Genomic DNA, 20877 nt, shown 5'->3' with positions numbered 1-20877 from the left:
TACACTACCAAATGTAAAATAGATAGCTAGTGGGAAGCAACTGCATAGCACAGGGAGATCAGCTCGGTGCTTTGTGACCACCTAGAGGGGTGGGATAGGGTGGGAGGGAGGGAGACGCAAGAGGGAGGAGATATGGGGATATATGTATATGTATAGCTGATTCACTTTGTTATAAAGCATAAACTAACACGCCATGGTAAAGCAATTATACTCCAATAAAGATGTTAAAAAAGAAAAATTTAAGAGGATATAAATTAAGCATTTTTTCCAATCAACAGTATGAAACTAGAAATCAAAAAGAAAAATGGGAAAAGAACAAACATGTGGAGACTAAACAACATGCTACTAAAAAACTAAGGGGTCAGTAAAGAAATCAAAGAGGAAATCAGAAAATACCTCAAGCAAATGAAAATGGAAACATAATACTCCAAAATCTATGGGATGCAGCAAAAGTAGTTTATAGCAATGCAGGCCTTCCTCAAGAAAGAAGAAAAATCTCAAGTAAACAACCTAACCTACCATCTAAAGGAATTTTAAAAAGAAGAACAAGCAAAGCCCAAAGTCAGCAGAAGGAAGGAAATAATAAAGATCACAGAGGAAATAAATAAAATAGAGATAAAAAACAATAGAAAAGATTGATGAAACCAAGAGTAGTTTTTTGAAAAGATAAACAAAATTGATAAACCTTTAGGCAGGCTCACCAAGAAGGAAAGAGAGAGGACCCAAATTAAAAAAAAAAAGAAAGAGGAGGGTTTCCCTGGCGGCACAGTGGTTAAGAATCCACCTGCCAATGCAGGGGACATGGGTTTGAGCCCTGGTCCAGGAAGATCCGACATGCCACAGAGCAACTAAGCCACAACTACTGAGCCCGCATGCCACAACTATTGAAGCCCGTGCCTAGAGCCCATGCTCTGCAACAAGAGAAGCCACCACAATGAGAAGCCCGCATACTGCAACAAAGAGTAGCCCCTGCTCACCGCAACTAGAGAAAGCCCGCGCACAGCAACGAAGACTCAATGCAGCCCAAAATAAATAAATTTATAAAAAAAAAAAGAAAAAAATGAAAGGAGAAAAGACAACCTATACCATAGGGATACAAAAAATCATAAGAGAATACTACCAACAGTTATATGCCAACAAACCGGACAACCTAGAAGAAATGGACAAATTTCTAGAAACATACAACCTGCCAAGACTGACTCAAGAAGAAACAGACAATTTGAACAGACCAATCGCTGGTAGTGAAATTGAATTTGTAAGGAAGACTTGAATTTAAATCCCTACTCTGCTACTTCCTGGCTGTGGGAACATGAGCAAGACAACTTTTCTGAGCCTCTATTTCCTCTTTTTGTAAAATGGGAATCATCACTGATCCTCTGTCATGGGACAGTGGTGAAGAGCAAACAAGATTATGTCTGCAAAGCATCAAGCCCGGAGGAAACACCTGGATCAAAAAACTGATGTTGCTCTGACAATGCTGATGGTGAACGTGAGGGTAAAGACCACTCAGAGGGTGAAATGGAGGAGACAGATGCCTCTGTCACAACCACCAATGCCTGGGAACCCTCCCCATAGCTGGGCCTGGGAGGGGAAATCAGATGAACAGACTTCAGCCCTTCAAATCCATTTGCCAATTCCTGGTTCTAATGGGTGTTGGCAAAACCCTTCAATTTTGTTTCCCTGGGAAATGCTATTGAAATTCTGCCTGGTAGAACTCCCCATTCGATTGCACGAAAGACCTCCTCCAAGAAGGTTGATCCTAAAACCAGCATCTCTGGTAAACACGGCCCTGTTGTGTGAGATGCTAACAATTACTGCAGCTCTTTGTTCTGTGTCTTTTGGCTGACTTTCAGTTCATGAGAAAGTGTCTGTATTGAAACCAATTTGAATTGATTTTGCAAGTAAAATTTCAGGGGACAATGTGCCAGGTGCGTCAGAGAGCTGGAGTCTGGTGGATTCTCTGTCATGCGCTCATAATAACCCCAACTCACATTTGTTTGATGAGCCACAGCTTCCAAAGCTCTAAATTTTCACATTCCATCTGTGCAATAACCCTGTGGGATTAATATTGTTCTCCCCATTTTGCAGTTTTCCCATTTAATAGATGAAACAATAAGAGTTCAAGTGAAGTATCCAGGCTATATACGGAGCACCTGGCTGGTCTAGGACTTGGGCACAGGATTTTATTTACAAGCACTATTTCAACAATTTAGTGAGTATCTACTATGTCAGGTGTGTTGTACTAAGCACTGGAAATACAGAGGTGAATAAGGCATAGCGAGCTGTCTGGGTAGGAGCAGAGACAGCCATGACCACCACAGTGTGATTTACATTATAATATACACACATGTAAGAGGTTAGTCACTTCCTCCTCACCACAAGTCTCTCTTCAACACATTCTTAACAGGCTTCCATTCCCTTGAGACACTGTTCCTACTCCCACCCCAACCGAGAAAACCAGAAAACCTTGCTCTTATTAAGGTACCAACAACCTCAGGTTGCCAAATTCAAGGGTCAGTTCTTCATTCTCATTGAACTCCAATTCTCAAAACAATTAACAGAGTTGGCTATTCTATTTCTGTAACACTTTCTTCTTGGGCTTTCATAGAACCAAACACTCTGAGTTTTTCCTTTGCAGAAAGCCAAACTCCTCAGTCTCCTTTACTGAGATTTTGCTTTTCCTTTGATCAGTTTGGGCTCAGTCTGGGGCTCCCTTCTCCTGCCCATCCAACTGTCTCCCTAGGCTCTTTTCTGGTCCCATGGCTGCAAATACTATCCATGTGCTGACAATTCCCAAGTCCTTATCTCTAGTCCCAATCTCTCCCCCCTCCCCACCCCGGAGTCTAGACTCATGTATCCATTTAGCTTGTTGATATCCCCACTTGGATGCGTAATAGTCATCTGAAAGTTCATCATAAAGTTAGCAGGCTTAAAACAAAACTGATTTTCTTCCCTGAACTTGTTCCTCTATGCTTGCCCATCAGTTAGTGGCCCCATCATTCACCCAGTAACTCAGATCATAAATAGTCATGCTTGATTCCTCTATGTCCTCATAAACCACACCCAGTCTATCAACAAGTCCTGGTGGTGCAGCCTCCAAATTATGTCTGGAATCCAAACAGCCTTCTCCATCTCTACCGCTATCACCCTGGTTCCAACCATTGGGATCTCTCTGAGACCAATGAAATAGCCTCCCAGCTTCTGCCTCTGTTATTCCCCTTAACAACTCATGGAGCAGCCAGATGGATATCTTAAAAGCTGTAAATTAACTCATATCATTTTCTGCTTAAAATGCTCCCCCGCCTTACCATTCGCTTTACAATGAAATCCAAACTCCTTAGCATAGCCTACCAGGCTTTTCATGATCTCCTTCCTCTCTGATCTCATCATCTACAACCCTCACCCTGACTCTGTCACTACCCTCTAGTCAAACTGCCCCAGGGCCTTGGCACTTACTCCTCCCTCTGCTTGAAATAATTTCCGTCACATCTTTTCAGGAGTGAATTCTTATCGTTCTTTCGAGTTTCAACTCCCCTTCTTCAGCATTGCCTTCCTCCAGTTGCCATTTATTTTACTTCCTTTGAAGGATTTAAAAAAAAATAATTATTGGAGTATAGTTGCTTTACAATGTTGTATTAGTTTCTACTGTACAGCAAAGTGAATCAGTTATATGTATACATATATCCCCTCTTTTTTAGATTTCATTCCCATTTAGGTCACCACAGAGCACTGAGTAGAGTTCCCTGTGCTATACAGTAGGTCCTTTTTTTTTAAAAATTTTTATTGGAGTATAGTTGCTTTACAATGTTGTATTAATTTCTACTGTATCCTTTGAAGGATTTATTACCATCTGCAATCATGTTGTTTGTCTGTCTTATCCCCAGTAGAATGTGAGCTCTATGCATGTCTGAATGCTGTGAGTAGAGCTCCACATCTATGGTCTGGCACCCATGGTCCCTGCATTTATAGGGAAGACAAACAACACAACATTATACAAATTTAGAAACTTGTTAATCACCGGGAAGGAAAAAAAACTGGGTTCTAAATGGAGCTCAGAGGGCATATTTTGTAATGAGTGATGGGGAGGGCCTTTCTGAGGAGGGGTGATTAAAATGAGGCCTTCAGCATGAGAATGAGCATCTGTGAAAAGAGTCGAGGGAGAAGCATTTGGGGCAGAGGGATCAGAACACCCTAGGGGTTATAGAGATAGGAGGGAGGTGAGGAAAAGAGAGATGCACAGATTTCTTTCTGTCTTTCTCTTTTTAAAAAAAATTAAAATGGGGTTAATAGAGTTTTATAACTTCATTTTTTTTTTTTTTATTTATTTACTAATTTTGGCTGCGCCAGGTCTTAGTTGTGGCATGCGGGATATTTGTTGCTGCGTGCAGGATCTTTTTTTTTAAATAAAGTTATTTATTTTTATTTATTTATTTTTGGCTGCACTGGGTCTTTGTTACTGTGCGTGGTCTTTCTCTAGTTGCAGCGAGTGGGGGCTACTCTTTGTTGCGGTGCGCCGGCTTCTCACTGCGGTGGCTTCCCTTGTTGCGGAGCATGGGCTCTAGGTGAGCAGGCTTCAGTAGTTGTGGCTCATGGTCTCTAGATCGCAGGCTCAGTAGTTATGGCACACAGGCTTAGCTGCTCTGCAGCATGTGGGATCTTCCTGGACTAGGGCTCGAATCTGTGTCCCCTGCAATGGCAGGCAGTCTTAACCACTGCACCACCAGGGAAGCCCTGCGTGTGGGATCTTCATCGCAGCATGCGGGATCTTTAGTTGCAGCATGTGAACTCTTAGTTGCGGCATGCATGTGGTATCTAGTTGCCTGACAGGGATCAAATCCGGACCCCCTGCATTGGGAACGTGAAGTCTTAGCCACTGGACCACCAGGGAAGTCCCTATAACTTCATTTTAACTTAATATATGAAAAGCATCTTTTCATGTCAACCATTTCCCGTTTTTGTTTTGTTTTGTTTGCTCTGATGAACAATGTTGTGCTAAATATTTTATTCTAAAATATATCCACATACACTAGAATGGTTAAAAATAAAGCGAGAATACCACGTGTTGGCGATCGTAGAGAGCAACCAGAACACTCATACACTGCTGATGAAAGTGTAAATCGATACAACTACTTTGAAAGGCTTGGGCAGAACCTACTACAGCTGAGCATACACTTTCCCTGTGATTCAGTACTTCTACTCCTGGGTGGATAGTCAGCAGAGGTATGTACGTATATCTAACGAAAGACATGTAGGAGAATATTAACAACAGCACTGTGTATAGTAGCAAAAACAAAACAGAAACAACCCGGATATCCACCAGCAGTAAACTGTGGAACAACCACATAATGGAATCTTTACAGCCATCAGAACTGAACAAGCTATGGCTACCCACGACATGGATGAATCTCACAAATGTAATGTTGAGTGAAAGACACCAGACACAAAAAGGTAGACTCTACATTATTTCACATGTATTGGGTTGCCAGAAGGTTTGTTTGGGTTTTCCATATGTTGCACAAAAACCTGAACAAACGTTTTGGCCAAGCCAATATTAACTTCAAAAATAGGCAAACTGGGGCTTCCCTGGTGGCGCAGTGGTTAAGAATCCACCTGCCAGTGCAGGGGACATGGGTTTGAGCCCTGGTCCGGGAAGATCCCACATGCCGCGGAGCAACTAAGCCCGTGCGCCACAACTACTGAGCCTGTGCTCTAGAGCCCGCGAGCCACAACTACTGAGCCCATGTGCCACGACTACTGAAGTCCGCGCACCTAGAGCCTGTGCTTCACAACAAGAGAAGCCCGTGCACTGCAACGAAGAGTAGCCCCTGCTCACCACAACCAGAGAAAGCCCATGTGCAGCAACAAAGACCCAATGCAGCCAAAAATAAATTAATTAATTAAATAAATTAAAATATATATATATAAATATTTTTTTAAAAAATAGGCAAACTGTATCTGTGGTGTTGGAGGTAAGGAACAAAGGAGGGGACGAGAGGGGGACTTCTGCAGAGGGTCACGTGCTGCTTTCTGGCCTAGGTGCTGATTAGATGGGTGTGTCACTTTGTGACAATTCATGGAGCTGAACACATGATTTCTGCACTTCCCTGTATTATATTATACTTCATTAAGGAGTTTTAAAATATTCATGATTATTTTATCAGGAAAATTCCCAAGTATGAATTTTCTCTGTTAAGGCCATTTATAAGTTTTTGGCAGTTGGCACTACCGTGGGTTGGGTTGAATTGTGTCCTGCCAAAATGTTGAAGTCCTAATCCTGGCTACGTGTAATATGGTCTTTATTTGGAAATAGGGTCTTTACAGGTGTAACCAAGTTAAACGAGGTCATACTGGATAAGGGTGGGCCCTAAATCCAACGACTACAAAACAGGGAACGCCAAGGATTGCCGGCAACCATTAGATGCTGTGAGAAAAGCATGGAACAGATTCTCGTTCAGAGCCCCCAGAAAGAACCCACCCCACCAGTGCCTTGACTTCTGACTTCTTGCCTCCTGAACTGTGAGACGATACATTTTTGTTGTTTTAAGTCTCTCGGCTTGTGGTAACGTGTTAGGGCAACCCTAGGAAACTAATATAAGTATGAAATTCTAAGCAGGATTACTTTTTGATCCCTACTCAGCCTCTTGGTAGAAGGCAGAAAATGTTCCCAAGAGGTGGTTATAAAGTAATCATTTTGATAACCCTCTTGTTGACCAAGCCCAGGTCATCTCCCTGACCTTACAATGGAAATGATTGAATCAGCTCATTCCCCTGAGCATGAAAGTCATTACAGAACCTGGAGGCACAGGAAGGAGGAGAAAGTGAGCAGAGGGAAGAAATGTGGCACAATTTTCAAATATCATCAATCCTAATTCTCAACTATTAAGGTTATGCAAAGATAGCATTACCTTTTCTACTTAACTCCTTGCTCATTACATAATAATTCAGGTTTACTTTACAAAAATCAGAGAATATAGGAAAGCAGATAAAAGCTATTCATAATCCACACCCCAAAACATCCACCATTCACACTTGGACTTATTGCCTGCCAGATGTTTTCCTTTGCACGTATCTATATTTTCATTTTTACAAGAGAAATACCATCACTTCCTAATTGCCTCCGTGTCTTTGCTTCCTTTTTCTTGATAAACACAGATTTTAAAAATATTCCTGAGACCCATTCTACCTCCCCACCACACATTTCTGCTTTTGATTTGCATTGCACCGTCCTCTCCCGGGGCCCCTTCCTGTGGCCACCACATTCTTTCACACAAGGAGTCAGTTCTCTCTCCAGCCCTGAGTTCACATGGGGAGGCCTGGATTACCACGCAAACAGCACCAGAGAAAAGGGTGATCTCCAAAGGCTTCTTTAGAATAGTTGTTACCTTTCCCCAGATATCAGATTTGCGTTTTCTTTTAGACCTCAGGTGCTGAGAGTTGAGTTAATTACACTCCTCCATTAAAGACATGATTATCCCCCACACCTGGACCAAGAACTCCTGGGTTTTAGTATGTTCCTTTACACACCAAGTCTCCACTTCTTCTCCCTTCCCCCCATTCACATCCATCCTGGAAGACTGTGCCGGGCAGCTTCTATTTGCACCTCCAGGGCCACTCTCCATTTCTCTTGGTCCAGCTCTGAGTCCCTGGCGGCTCATCTGTAGGGTGAACATCAACAGCTTGTTTGCCCCCTGGGTTTTTACTGGGTTTGGCCAATGAAAAGTACTGTCAGGAGAGCCAGAAGGTGGCAGGAAGGAGAAGCTGGGGTATTTGACCCCTTTACCTGCCAGTGAGTAAGGTCCTCTGGTGGGAGAAAGTGTTGGCTGCATCCTCCAGCTCCTGGAGGCTGGTCCTCTCCAGGGAGCTCTCTCACCTCATTCAGCTCTTCAGGTGTAGGGCATGTGGAGGTCCCAGGGCTGCTCCTAGCTCCTGGACACTTTACCACTGACGGTTGCTTTTCCTAACACTGCTCCTGTCTTTGTAAATAGTCCTTGTATTAATTCTGCAATTCTGCAATGTGTATGCCTATCTTTTTCTTGCCTGGATCCTGTCAGATGCACAAATGTATGTGTCATTGTAAATTATGGAATGTTCCTTTGTATGCACACGTGTGTGTTCCTATGTATTTAGTGAGTAGAATATTACCTGTTTCTTATGCATTTAGCATAACACTGTTTATACGGCCTGCATTCTCGTAAACACTCGAGGTTGTTGTTTCTAACTGCATGCAGCATTGCTCCCGTGCATCTCTCCTCTTACTTCTCCAGCCCCTAATGAGGAACTGCCTCCAACTTCCAGCCTTCACAGGCAACACCACATTAAATCCAAATTTTCATCAACTTCTTTTTTTTTTTTGGCTGTGCTGCGCAGCAGGTGGGATCTTAATTCCCCTACCACAAATGGAACCTGTGCCCCCTGCATTGCAAGGGCAGAGTCAACCACTGGACCACCAGGGAAGTCCCGAATTTTCATCAACTTTTTAACCCAACATTTTTCAGTTCTTTTCAGTTCTTTTCTTGGTGTCAGTTCTGTATTTACGCCAAGAACAGTGATTTTATGAGTAAATCACACTGCATAAACCTCAAGTGTATGTTGCTCCTTTAAAAGGTGCTTTTGGAATGTGTTTTTTCCTGATTTTTCCACTACGATCTTAAATTGTGTAAAAAAAAAAATGACAAGAATCACATAAGCTACCATTCATTGAGCAGTTCCTATGTGCTGGGTTCTCTCCTAAGTCGGTTCTGAGCTGTAGCTCATCAAAAGCATGGGAAGGAAGGCAGCTTGGACTCGCTCGCCAGGGCTGATTGTTAAATTTTCAAGAATTTTGCAATCCAGCTACTAAACACAACAATTATTTAAAAATTAAATTATGTTAACCCACAATTAAATAAGTTTACATTAACAACAAATGTGCTGAAAACCGAAGACTCATCAGTTCCTACTTATTTTACTACCCTTAACTGTTCTCTAGGCTCAAATTATGTCTGTTGTACCTGGACAGGGTATAACAGAGCACATCTCTTTCCAACTCCACATTCAAAGATGTTACATTGCTATCTTAAAATCAGCTGTGGTGGGAGTATTTGGACCGTGGAAATTAGCAAATGCTATAATAAATCAGGAGTTCCCCCCATCGGCACAGCTGGTTAAGCATTTATCAGCAACACAACAGTCCTATGAGACTGGTACATTTTCATTTTACAGATGAGAAAGTGAGGTTTAAAGGAGTCAAACTGTCTCAAATCTTAAAGCTACTGAAAGCTAGAATTGGGATTCCAATGAGAGCTCATATAATTCCAGGCCACACCCACCCAAGGGTATCGTAGAACAATAGGGGAAAGACATAGTAACTAAAAGGTAGGGTTTTGTTGTATAGCCCCCGCGGGGCAGACAAGGAAGCTAGGCACAGGGGGGTTAAGTTATTTGTCCAAGATTATATGCTTAAGGAAGAGAAAGGCAGGGTGGGGTTTAATCCAAAGACTCCTGGCCCTAGAGCTCCCCCGCTTCCCCACCACTCTCGGATGCCCTTAGGCACCGGAAAAGGCAGGGCCAAGGTACCATTTTCTTCCTCTGTGTCTCTCTCCCGGCCTCTCGCTCTCTCTTGCCACGTGATACCCTCTTTATGCTTCTCCCTGCGCTTTATTTTCCTCTCTCTGCTTTTGTGCATCCATTTCTGCCTCGCAGTTCCTAAGTCCTAGATTCAAGAACCTGCCCAAGCTGACGAGAGAATGCCCATTCCAGAAAATACCAAGTTCCCAAGGCAAGGTCTTACTGGCCCAGCCTGAGTCACGTAGCTGCCCCTGATTTCATCTAAGCGTCCAGCAGGGCTGCTGGGCCTGCACCTCTCCCCCATGGGTAAGGGAAGCAATGCTGGGAGGGGGTGGGCTGAGCAAATACCCAGAGGGTGTCTACACCCTTCTTACCAGGTACCCAGCCAGTGGGACCGCTGGGACGCTGGGGCAAGAAGAATAATAGTGATAATATTAATCACTCTTCGAGTTCCCAGAATGTGCTTCACAGATACTGCTTCATTTAATACAATAACCCCATGGAGTGCGTCTTATTATTATCATCATCACCCTTATTTTACAGATGCGTTAACTGAGGCACAGAGAGATTGATAGTTAGTGAGGGGCGAGGCCAGGAGTCCGGCCCAACTGAATATCCTCCGGCCAGCACACTGATCTGCTACACCTAACTGCTCACATCCGCCAGACCTCCCTCTCAGATCTGCTGGGAGGACCAAATTAGATAACAATGCCTTGGGGAGCCTTCTAAGCTCTATAAAAACGAAGAGTCTCTCGTCTGTCCCTGTGTCGTCCTTTATGCTGGAATCAAGGCAGTGATACAGAAACAGACGTGGGGCACATTTTAGGTCAGTTTGCCCTACCTACCTCTCCTCCACAATTCCCGCCAGGAGACTCACCCTTTGGCCTTAAACCATATCTGTCGGAGGCCTCCAGTAAACCTTAAACATGTAACTTAGAAGAGGCAATAAAGCTTTTATTAGACCAATAGTCGTGGCTAAGTTTTCTCCAGTGAGGGCTTTGGGGGAGTAGGAGAGAGGGTAAGTGTAGCTTGCATATTTAATGAGGACAGCTGGGGGAAGCAAGATTCAGGTGGAGAGGATCAGGGCTGAGAGAGGAGCCTGGTAGCAGGCAGGGGGCTGCAGAGCAGAGGCAGGGCTCTGCAGCAGGGGAGAGGGCGCTCCACAGGCAGTGGCGTTAAGTGCCGGCCGCGTCTTTTCAGGATCTTAGCTGTCAGAATCGCTGTGAGCCAGATGAATCCCTGCATTGTACAGATGAGGAAACCGAGGCCCAGACCTACTGACGACCAGGCTGTCACAGTCTCTTTTCTGGTTCACTATGTGACCTCTGTCGACCCCTGAAAAATTCCCTGAATGTGTTCTTCCAGGAAGGTTTCCCCTGCTTGTGGCAGACACCAGAGAGTCACCACCCGGGATGCAGGGATGCGAAAAAGGACACAGGCAGAAAGACACGGGACTCCCAACCTGAGCTTCCTCAAGTGCCTTCACTTCCATTGCTGTTCTTGCTTGATGGGAAGTTGTGCCAGTGTGGTAAGAATCTTCGTTCCTCCCCGACACTTTACAAAAGCGCTGCTAACCCCCCTGCCTGACAGTCAAGACCTCCTACCTTCTCTATTTGTCAGCCTTCCTTTCCTCTCCTTGCCAACAAGAGCAACACCTCTGACTATCCCGGCACCCAGAGCTGCATTCACTGTGATTGAAGTTTCATGATTTTTTTTTTTTTTTTTTTTTTTTGCGGTACGCGGGCCTCTCACTGCTGTGGCCTTCCCGTTGCAGAGCACAGGCTCCGGACGCGCAGGCTCAGCGGCCTGGCTCACAGGCCCAGCCGCTCTGCGGCATGTGGGATCTTCCCGGACCGGGGCACGAACCCGTGTCCCTTGCATCGGCAGGCGGACTCTCAACCACTGCGCCACCAGGGAAGCCCTGAAGTTCCATGTTTTATATTCTGTCTTCACAAAGAGCTCGTCAGCCTGAGGATGGCTCCCAGGTAAGTCTTTTCAATGGCGCTCAATGAGGGTTTTACTTATCCACTGTCACGTTCTTCTCCTCTCCTCCCCCATATATGCCTGTTCCAAATCTTCTCTGTTCTTTTCACACCCATGGTAACAACAGGGAGGGCGGCCCAGCACAGAGCCTCCAGGCTGCCAGGCACTTTATACACAGCTGCTTACGGAATCCCCAGCAGGAGGGGACGTGGTCTGTTTTGCAGATGAGAAACCTGAGGCTCAGGGCTACTAAGTGGCAGCTGGCAGGGTGTGAGCAGCAGGTGAAAGTTCAAGTCCATGTCTGCCTGCCTCCAAAGCCCCTGCTATTTCACCCTCCACCCGCTCACTTTGGTGAAGAAAATTGAGACCACCAGGTGTAAAGCATCTTAACTTCCTGCCACCCATGTCTAAAGGCATCGATCTCCACATTCATCTTCACGTCCCTTTCTGTCTCAGAGGATGAATGTCCCAGCTCCTCCCTGAGTCCAGCCTCTCTGTCTGCACTCCCATCCCGCTTAATGCTTGATCCCCTCCCACTTGCACCAAGGTCCTGCTCCATAAATGAGCTCCCCTCTCTGTGTCCTCTGTTTCCTCCTCTCCAGGAGATGTCCCCCCTCAGCCCCTTAACATGCTCAAGTCTCAGAACAAACAGACAAACTTGATCCTGGTTCCTCAAAAAGTTAAAACTAGAATTACCCTATGACCCAGTGATTCCGCTTCTAGGCATATACCTGAAAGAATTGAAAACAGTTAAACATTTGTACACAAATGTTATAGCAGCACTATTCACAATTGCCAAAAGGTGGGAAAAAACCAGATGTTCTGAAACTAGAAAGAGGTGGTGGTGGTACTACACTGTGAAAGTACTAAATACCACTGAACTGTACACTTTAAAACGGTTAGTTTTATGTCATGTGAATTTCATCTAGATAAAAAAAAAAAGAGGGGAAAAAATCTTGATCCTGTGTGAACCCCTGTAGCTATCACCCATCTTTCTCCTTATGAATCACCAACTGTCTTGCATATTAGTCCATATCCACCATCTGTGCTTTCCTGTTCCTGGTTCACTCCTGAACCCACCTCAATCTGGCTTCTCTGCCTCCGTTCTTCCCCCCAGGCTGTCCTGTCAAAAGCTACTAATAAGTGCATGATTATCAGATCCCATGACTACTTTTCAGCTCTTACCATAATAGTACCTATCAGACTAATACACCCAACTGTGCTTTGGGTGTCTGGTGGGTAACTCACACTTCATGTGTGTACACCTGAAGCTTACCACCCACTCAGACAACCTGCTTGTGCAGTCACTTCTTCTGTTGGCGTCAAGAAAAGGATACCTAACGGAAAGGGATTTAACCAGAGGAGCGCATTATCACGTGTATTTAGAAATCCAGAGGAAAGCTTTTAGAATTGGTTAATTCAGTAGTCCACGGGCCCAGGCATGTAATTTCCATACTTCAGTTCAGCCATCTGCAGAATACTGACTCGATCCTTAGGTTTCCCTACTGCCTCCACCTCATGTGTGAAAGATGGTTGCCACAGTTCCGGGCATCACATTGTGGACATGGCAGCAAACAGCAGAAGAGGGGGAACATTTCCAAGCAGTTTTTTCACTCAGGGCCTTTGGTCAGGACCACTGATTGAGGCCTAGCTTCAAAGGAGACTGATAAAGCAAGTATTTGACTTTTTTTTTTTTTTTGACCTCCACTATGGGGAGGAAGTCCGTGCCATTTACAACAAATTTTGGAGACCCCCTGCTCTAGCCTATCACCAAATCCTGCATATTTTATCTTCTAAGTAATTCTCCAGTCTGCTTCTTTCTCTCCATACTTTCATTGCTCTACTGAGGGCTTCTCCATCATCTCTAATTTAAGCTAATGAGATAGACTCCTCTTAACTGGCCTCCCTGTCTCCAGTCTTGCTGTCCCCCCACCCTCAATTCCACCCCCAGCAAAGCTAAAATGCAAATGTGATCATGTCATACTCCTTAAAATCCCCTTTGCCTTCAAAACCAAGTCCAAGCACTTGGCGGTGCACACTAAGTCCTTCATGACTTGGTGCCTGCCCCCCTGTTGATGACCACAACATTCTTAAGGCTTAGGAATATCAAATATAGTTAGTTCTCTGCTCCCCCCATGGTCTTTGCACCTCCTGGCCTTTGCATGAAACACCTTCCTCCATCCCTCCCCACTCCTCTCATCTGGCAAACTCTGTCCATCCCACTAAATTCTGTTCAGGTATCACCTCCTCCAGGAAGCCTTCTCAGAACTCACCACCTTCCATGCACCCCTGTTTCCCTGCCTACATTTATCTCTTCACTTTGTGCATTATATAAAAATTACCACCCCACTTCCTTAGACTGAGCAACAGGAGGGCGAAGATAGTTTCTGTTTTGACTTGGTATCACTAGCATCTAGGAGGGGGTCTGGCACATAGCTCCTCAGTAAAAGTTAATTGAACGGAACAGAGACTATCTTTCAGTTGCCTCTGTGTGCTTACAGATCTCTCTAGCTCAACCCCTGCAACTCACAAGTGCAGCAGGTAGTTGCTAATGTTGCCTCCTCACTTTTGGGACAAAGACCCTGTTTTATACCCTGTGCACCCTTCATAGCAGATGGTCCAGTGCCTTGTACATGGTACGTACCCAATAGGTATTTCTAAAGGATCTAGGAATTATTTTGTAAAATCATGTACAGTTGACCCTTGAACAACGTGGGGGTTAGGGGCACCCACCCTCCACGCAGTCGAAAATCCAAGTATTTACACGCACACACGTTTCCGCCATATATACAGTTCCTCACCTCTGGATTCAACTAACCTTGCATTGCAGTATTTACTACTGGAAAAGATCCACATATAAGTGGACCCATACTGTTCAAACCCCTGTTTTTTAAGGGTCAACTATATATATATTTTTTTTTTAATTTTTTAAAAATGTATTTATTTTATTTATTTATTTTTGGCTGCGTTGGGTTTTTGTTGCTGCGTGCAGGCTTTCTCTAGTTGTGGTGAGCGGGGGCTACTCTTCGTTGCGGTGCGCAGGCTTCTCATTGCGGTGGCTTCTCTTGCTGTGGAGCACGGGCTCTAGGTGCACGGGCTTCAGTAGTTGTGGCGCGCGGGCTCTAGAGCACAGGCTCAGTAGTTGTGGTGTACGGGCTTAGTTGCTCCACGGCATGTGGGATCTTCCCGGACCAGGGCTCAAACCCGTGTCCCCTGAATTGGCAGGCTGATTCTTAACCACTGTGCTACCAGGGAAGCCCCCTAACTATATACTTTTAAGGTGAGTTTTACTTTTTCTTTTAATTTTACAATTACAACATCATTGTAGAAAATGTATAAAGAATGGAAAAGCCTTAAGAAAAAAGTAAAATTCTCTAATGACCCTTCAACCTACATTAATGTTGGAATGGATTTCCTCCCTGTCTTTTCTTATGTGCAAGATCGTAGGGAGTGGGGAGAGGGGAGTGCTGCTGTTACACAGGTGTATGTTTAAATCCCGCTGTTCCCTACTTCTGCTGCTGGTTAATTGACCATTAGGATGGCCGCTTTGCCTGGATCTCACTTTTTTACACTGTGGGCAAACACTGGAGATTCGGCAGTGAAGGCCCCTTGATTTCTGGAAATCAGCCTTCTCTCCACCTCCTTACATTAGTGGGAAAGCAGGCAGAGCACCTCGTATATGCCTCAGAGATCCTACATCTAAGAACAAGGAGCTGTGGGACTTCCCTCATGGTCCAGTGGTTAAGACTTCGCCTTCCAATGCAGGGGGTGCGGGTTTGATCCCTGGTCGGGGAGCTAAGATCCCACATGCCTTGGGGCCAAAAAACCAAAACATAAAACAGAAGCAGTATTGTAACAAATTCAATAAAGCCTTTAAAAATTGTCCACATCAAAAATAAATCTTTAAAAAAAAACCAAGGAGCTCAGGATCTACCGTAAAAAGCCTCTGGCAAAGGAGACATGCATCTCGCCTCTTGGGAAGGGAAGTTTACTCATCCGGGGCAGGGCTTAAGGAAGTCACCCAGCAAGGAGGGGGCCCCTGAGGGCTGAGCTCAGGCCATTTCACTAGGAAAAGTCCTGGGGTGAGTGGGAAGGAACATGAGCCTGGGCGTGAGGAGGATATGCTTAAGAGGAACACAGAAAGGGCAGACTCAGCAATAGGAGTTGTAGGATGTGTTTCTGGCGTAAATCAGGAGCTCCCATTTATTGAGCACCGGATGCAGAAGCTGTTGAGATTAGAGCAGGCTTCTGAATGACATCCACCCCCCACCTCATCTATTCCCCACCGGTTCTGAACCATTCGAAACAATAGAGGGCTCTGACAGCTGGAGACCAAAATGACAGACCAGTCTTGGCGAGCCCGGCTTAGGTTTATGGCAAAAATGGGCTTCCTTTTATTGCCAGTGAGTATCAGGCCAACATATTAATAATAGCTGGCCCCAGGCAGTGATGGAAAAGCCCTGGCCTCCCCCTGTAGTGAGTCTCCCCCCACAATATGAGGTGGATGAGCAAGGTAGAGTGTGCGCTTCGGCGGCTGCTGGGTCCCAGAGGGAAAGTGGAGAGACGACTACTCCCAAAGGTGCCAGCCAGGTAATTCCCGCCTTTTCCTCCACACACATGTACACTCCACAGCTAGCATTTTGACCAACACGTAAAAGGTGCCCATTCAATATGTGATGAATGAATGACACCACAGTAAGTTCGAGGGGGTCTGATATCTCGCTGAACTCAAGGAGTCCAGTGACTGTAGGAGATAAAATCGGAGTTGGAAGGTCTTGTATCCTAGGAGGCTTGAGGAGGGGCCTGAAAGGAGCCAGGAGTGCTACACGCATTGATGTCCCTCCACACGGAAACATGAAGCAAGGGGAAAGGAAGTTCCACATAAGAGGCATCATGCTGGGAGCTTTACGTATTTTTAATCTCTATTCTGAACAAACCTGTAAGGAAGATATTAATATCTCCATTTTGAGATGAAGAAACTAAGAGGAGTTAAGTCAGAGCACATCATACAGCTAGCTGATGGTAGAGCTGGGATTTGAATCCAGGTTTTTCTGAATCCAGGGTCCATGCTTTTTTCACATGGTACACCGCTCTCCCAATTTCCTTATGAACACCATCCACTTATGGGGCAGGCCCTTACCCATCTGAGAACCCTTGCTAGCAAGGCATGTCAGGATGTAGGGGCTATAAGCATAGTAAAAATAGCCTTTTTAAAAAAAAAAAACTTGGTTATGGGTTCAGAATAGGGGGAAGACGTTGTGGTTGGAGTGATCAAGGGGGTAGAAGGTGGACTTGAGGAACAAATAAGATTCCAGTGGATTTGGGTTTTTTTCCTCATTATTCTGGTTTGTTGGGTCATAAGAATCAGCCCACACAGCCCTTGCTCTTCTCTCATGTGTGTTCATTTCTGGGTATTAGTTTAAGTTTTGGTTCCATCCTCAATTATCTGGGGCAGGTTTCTTACCCTTTCTGAGTTTGGATGTCTTCATCTGTAAAATGTGATTGCCGTAAAGACTAAACTAGATGAGTCCATGAAAGTCCTTGGGTCACAGCCCCGTTCAACTCTTTCCCCTCCATCTCTCTTGATTTTGAATCATTTTTCGTTGCTGCTTTTAGAAAACCCCACTGCATGTTGATTTTTGGAGGCCTCCCTGATTTTGATGCTGCCTGATTTTGATGCTGAACTGCTGGACACCCGCCCCAGAGCCCTCATTTAAAGCCTTATCTCCAGCCCTTGCACAAACGTTATCTCCCTTCTTACAAGGGCAGAGACGAGATGTCTTGATCTGATTCTTCCACGGACACCTGCTGCTGTGTACAGTGAAGCACATTTCTGTTTAGGAAAGGAGAGCTGGTGAAAGTGTGGAGCTGAGTCCCAGCAACAGGGGGGTCTTGGGTTCCCTGAATTCTTCACACGTGACGTCTGGGTCTGCCAGTCCCTGGGTTGGAGGATGGAGCAGGCTGGCCAAGGCTTCCTACCATCAGCACTGGGTGCATGTGTGCAAGCGCATGTGTGTGTGTGTGTGGAGGTTTTGTCCTCGTTTGGGGGTTTTGTGGTGATTCCAGGAGATCCTGGACTGGCTTGGATCCACCCAGGTTTCCAAATGGTTCCTCGATCTCCAGAAATAGCTTCAAGAATTAGTTCCACCTTCTAAGGTTGTTTGCCTCTTACACATACAGAAAGCTCTTCTTCCTTCTTTCCTTCCCCCCTCTGAATCCCCCTCCCAGGCCACATCATTTTAACAGCAGAGACTATGTGTGTTTCATCTTTATACCTCCTGCTTGTCATTTGCCCATCCTCTCCACACACATGTACCCTCCACAACTAGCATTTTGACCAACACATGAAAGGTACCCATTCAATATGTGATGAATGAATGACACCACGGTAAGTTCGAGGGGGTCTGATATCTCGCTGAACTCGAGGAGTCCAGTGACTGTAGGAGATAAAATCGGAGTTGGAAGGGCTTGTATCCTAGCCCAGCTCTGCCAATAGGTAGTAATAGTAATGAGGATGATGATGATACAGATAATAATAAAATAAGAGCTAACATTCATTCATCACCTTCTACGTTCCTGTACATGTACATGCAAAGCTCTTTCCAGACATTTGTTACCTGACTCAATCCTTACAACAGCCCTTAAAATAATGACCCTCACCCCCATTTTACAGAGGAAGAGTCTGGTGCTTAGACGAGTTAGTTCACTTGCCCAAGCCCCCCACCTCCCTACCCCAGCTAGTAATTGGTGATTTGACACCGCTTGGCTATCTGGCATGTGCCACCTCTCTGCATGTCCTCCCCCACTGGGTGACTTGGGCCAAATCACTTCCCCTCTCTGGGCTTTGCTGTCCTCATCTGTGAAATGGAAGACAGGGGACAGATGACATGATGACTAAGGTCCCTATGAGAACTCTCTTTCCACCAGATCAGAAGCAGCACCAAATGGTAACCCCTCCCGTTTGCAGAGGCTTTTACAGTTCATAACGCCCTTACTCATGCCTCTCATTAAGCAGATTGCCTTGGAAACAGGATTTGCCTGCACGGTTAGACCAGCTCCCCAGAGACACTGCTCGGGAAGTCTTGGCAGGAGGGTGCACTTCCAGAAGCAGGGCTGCCTGTGCTCACCCTGAGATCCTAGGAGGCACTGCCCGTCCTTCCAACTCAGGTTGTCTTCCCAGAGGCAGGGGTCCTGATCGAGAGCAGTTAGACTAGTGAAGCCACCTCCCTGCACAATCTGGCAAGGCGGGGCCGGCCACTGGGCAGCAAGGTCTCTAGGAAACACCTCGTTCCGGACAGAAATGATGTAAACAGTTCCAGGAGGCTGGATTCATGCATTCTGTGTAGTTCACTCATTCATTCACTTGTTCATTCATTCAACAAACAGATATTAAATATCCATGATGGGACCTCACCATGCAAGGAACTTGGAATAAACGATGACGCCTTCTCTTAAGGAACTCATCACTGGGGAAAGAGTGGAGATCCAGACAGTCAAACAGATAAATCAACACAATGCAGCACTCTTTGGCTGTGGGACCCTAGAACATTGCATACCCTCTCTGAAACTTAGTTTCCTCACCAACCAAATGGGGCTAATAATATCCTATCTTCTGTTTCATCTTCCGCAGCTCCCCACATTCTATGGATCACTTCCTGTTTCTGAAATACACCAGATGCTTAAGCTCCCATCCCTTTGCCTCACCATTCCCGCTGCTCTTTCTGTCTGGGGTGCCCCTTTCCGATACATGTCTCATAAATACCAACTCAACCCCAGCACCTATCATAGTAGAAGATGAATACATATTTGCTCAGTGAGTAAATCCCTCAAGATCAAGTTTCTCTCTCTCTCCCTGTCCCCCTCCCCCACTCCTCTCCTCAGCTTCCTCTTTCCCTCTCCCACCACCCTCCTCCCTCTCCCTTAGCCAGACCTGATTTCCCCAGGCAGAACAATTATTTGCTTGTCTCCCCATTAAAATGCAAACCTCTTACGTGCAGATGCTGTGAATGACACAGAACATCAGTGGTTAGTAAACATTAGTAAAAGTGAAAAACAAGTTGGTCAGGAAAGGTATTATTATCTTCATTTAATAATGACTCTTAGGTTTTGAAAAATCCCAAAGAACTTGCGAATCCTCCTGGAAGGTTAAGCAACTTGCCCATCACACAGGGCTCCAGGCGGCCTCATTTTCTGACCTGAATCTGAGCCATCAGACCACAGCTCTCCTTGGCATTTAAGAAAAAGGGCTTATTTCACAAATCCTAAATGCACGTTTTCCAACATCTCAGAGATTGGGATGTATTTTTCTTTTTTGAAGGGTACATAAAATAATGGTGATGTATTTTGCAAGCAATGTGTCCTTAGATTTGATGAAATACGAATTATTCGTATCATGAAATAACTGGGAAAACTGGAAGCAACTTATTATACATTTGGCAGCTAGAAGGCACTTTTATATAATTGAATAATACAAAATAATGATAAATACTGTTAATATTTATAATTAATTATAAATGATGTGTGTATGTATAGAGGAAAGCCATTTGTAATACTTTGCTTTTACTAACAAGTCTTGGCTTAAATCTGATTTTCTTTCTTTTTTTTTTTGATGGCTTAGGTGCATTTTATTTTGAACAACAATTCTGTATTGATAGCCACCGTGGTGTAAGCAAGAATCCCCTGAGGTTAATAAGATGACAGGTATTCTTTCTTTGCAGCTGAGTTTTAATTACTCCAAAATGGATAATTCCAGTGTTATCTTTATTTTTAAAATGTATTACTTAGAAATAATTTCTAACTTACAGAAAAGTTGCAAGAATAGTACAAAGAACTCTTGCATACCTTTCACTTAGAGCCACCAGTTTTTAAAACTTTGATTCATCGTGTTATTTCTCTCTCTCTTCTCTCACTGTCTCTATTTGTGCTCACATAATTATTTTTTATGAAACATTTGAGAGTAAGTTATATATGTCATGTCCCTTTACCCCTTAATGTTTAAATATGCATTTCTTAAGAGAAAGGGTATTCTTTTACAATACATGGCCACAGAACCACTAGCAAATTCCAGAAATATAATATTGATACCACACTTTTATCTAAGCTACTGTCCACAGTCCAGCTTAATCAATTGTCCCCATTATGTCTATTACAGGAACTTCTTTTCTCCTTGTCCAGAATCCAGTGCACTGTATTCCACTGTCCCATTTTTTTTGTCTCCTTTATCTGGAACAGTTCATCATCTTTCTTTATCTTTCACTGCATTGACAGTATTTAAGAAACCTAGACTTTTAGGTTATTTGATGTTTCCTCATAATTTGATTCAGGCTCTGCATTTGGGGGCTGGAATAT

The sequence above is a fragment of the Delphinus delphis genome, chromosome 17 (assembly GCF_949987515.2).
Source record: "Delphinus delphis chromosome 17, mDelDel1.2, whole genome shotgun sequence".
NCBI classification, from domain to species: domain Eukaryota; kingdom Metazoa; phylum Chordata; class Mammalia; order Artiodactyla; family Delphinidae; genus Delphinus; species Delphinus delphis.
Note: the sequence above shows the minus strand (reverse complement) of the source record.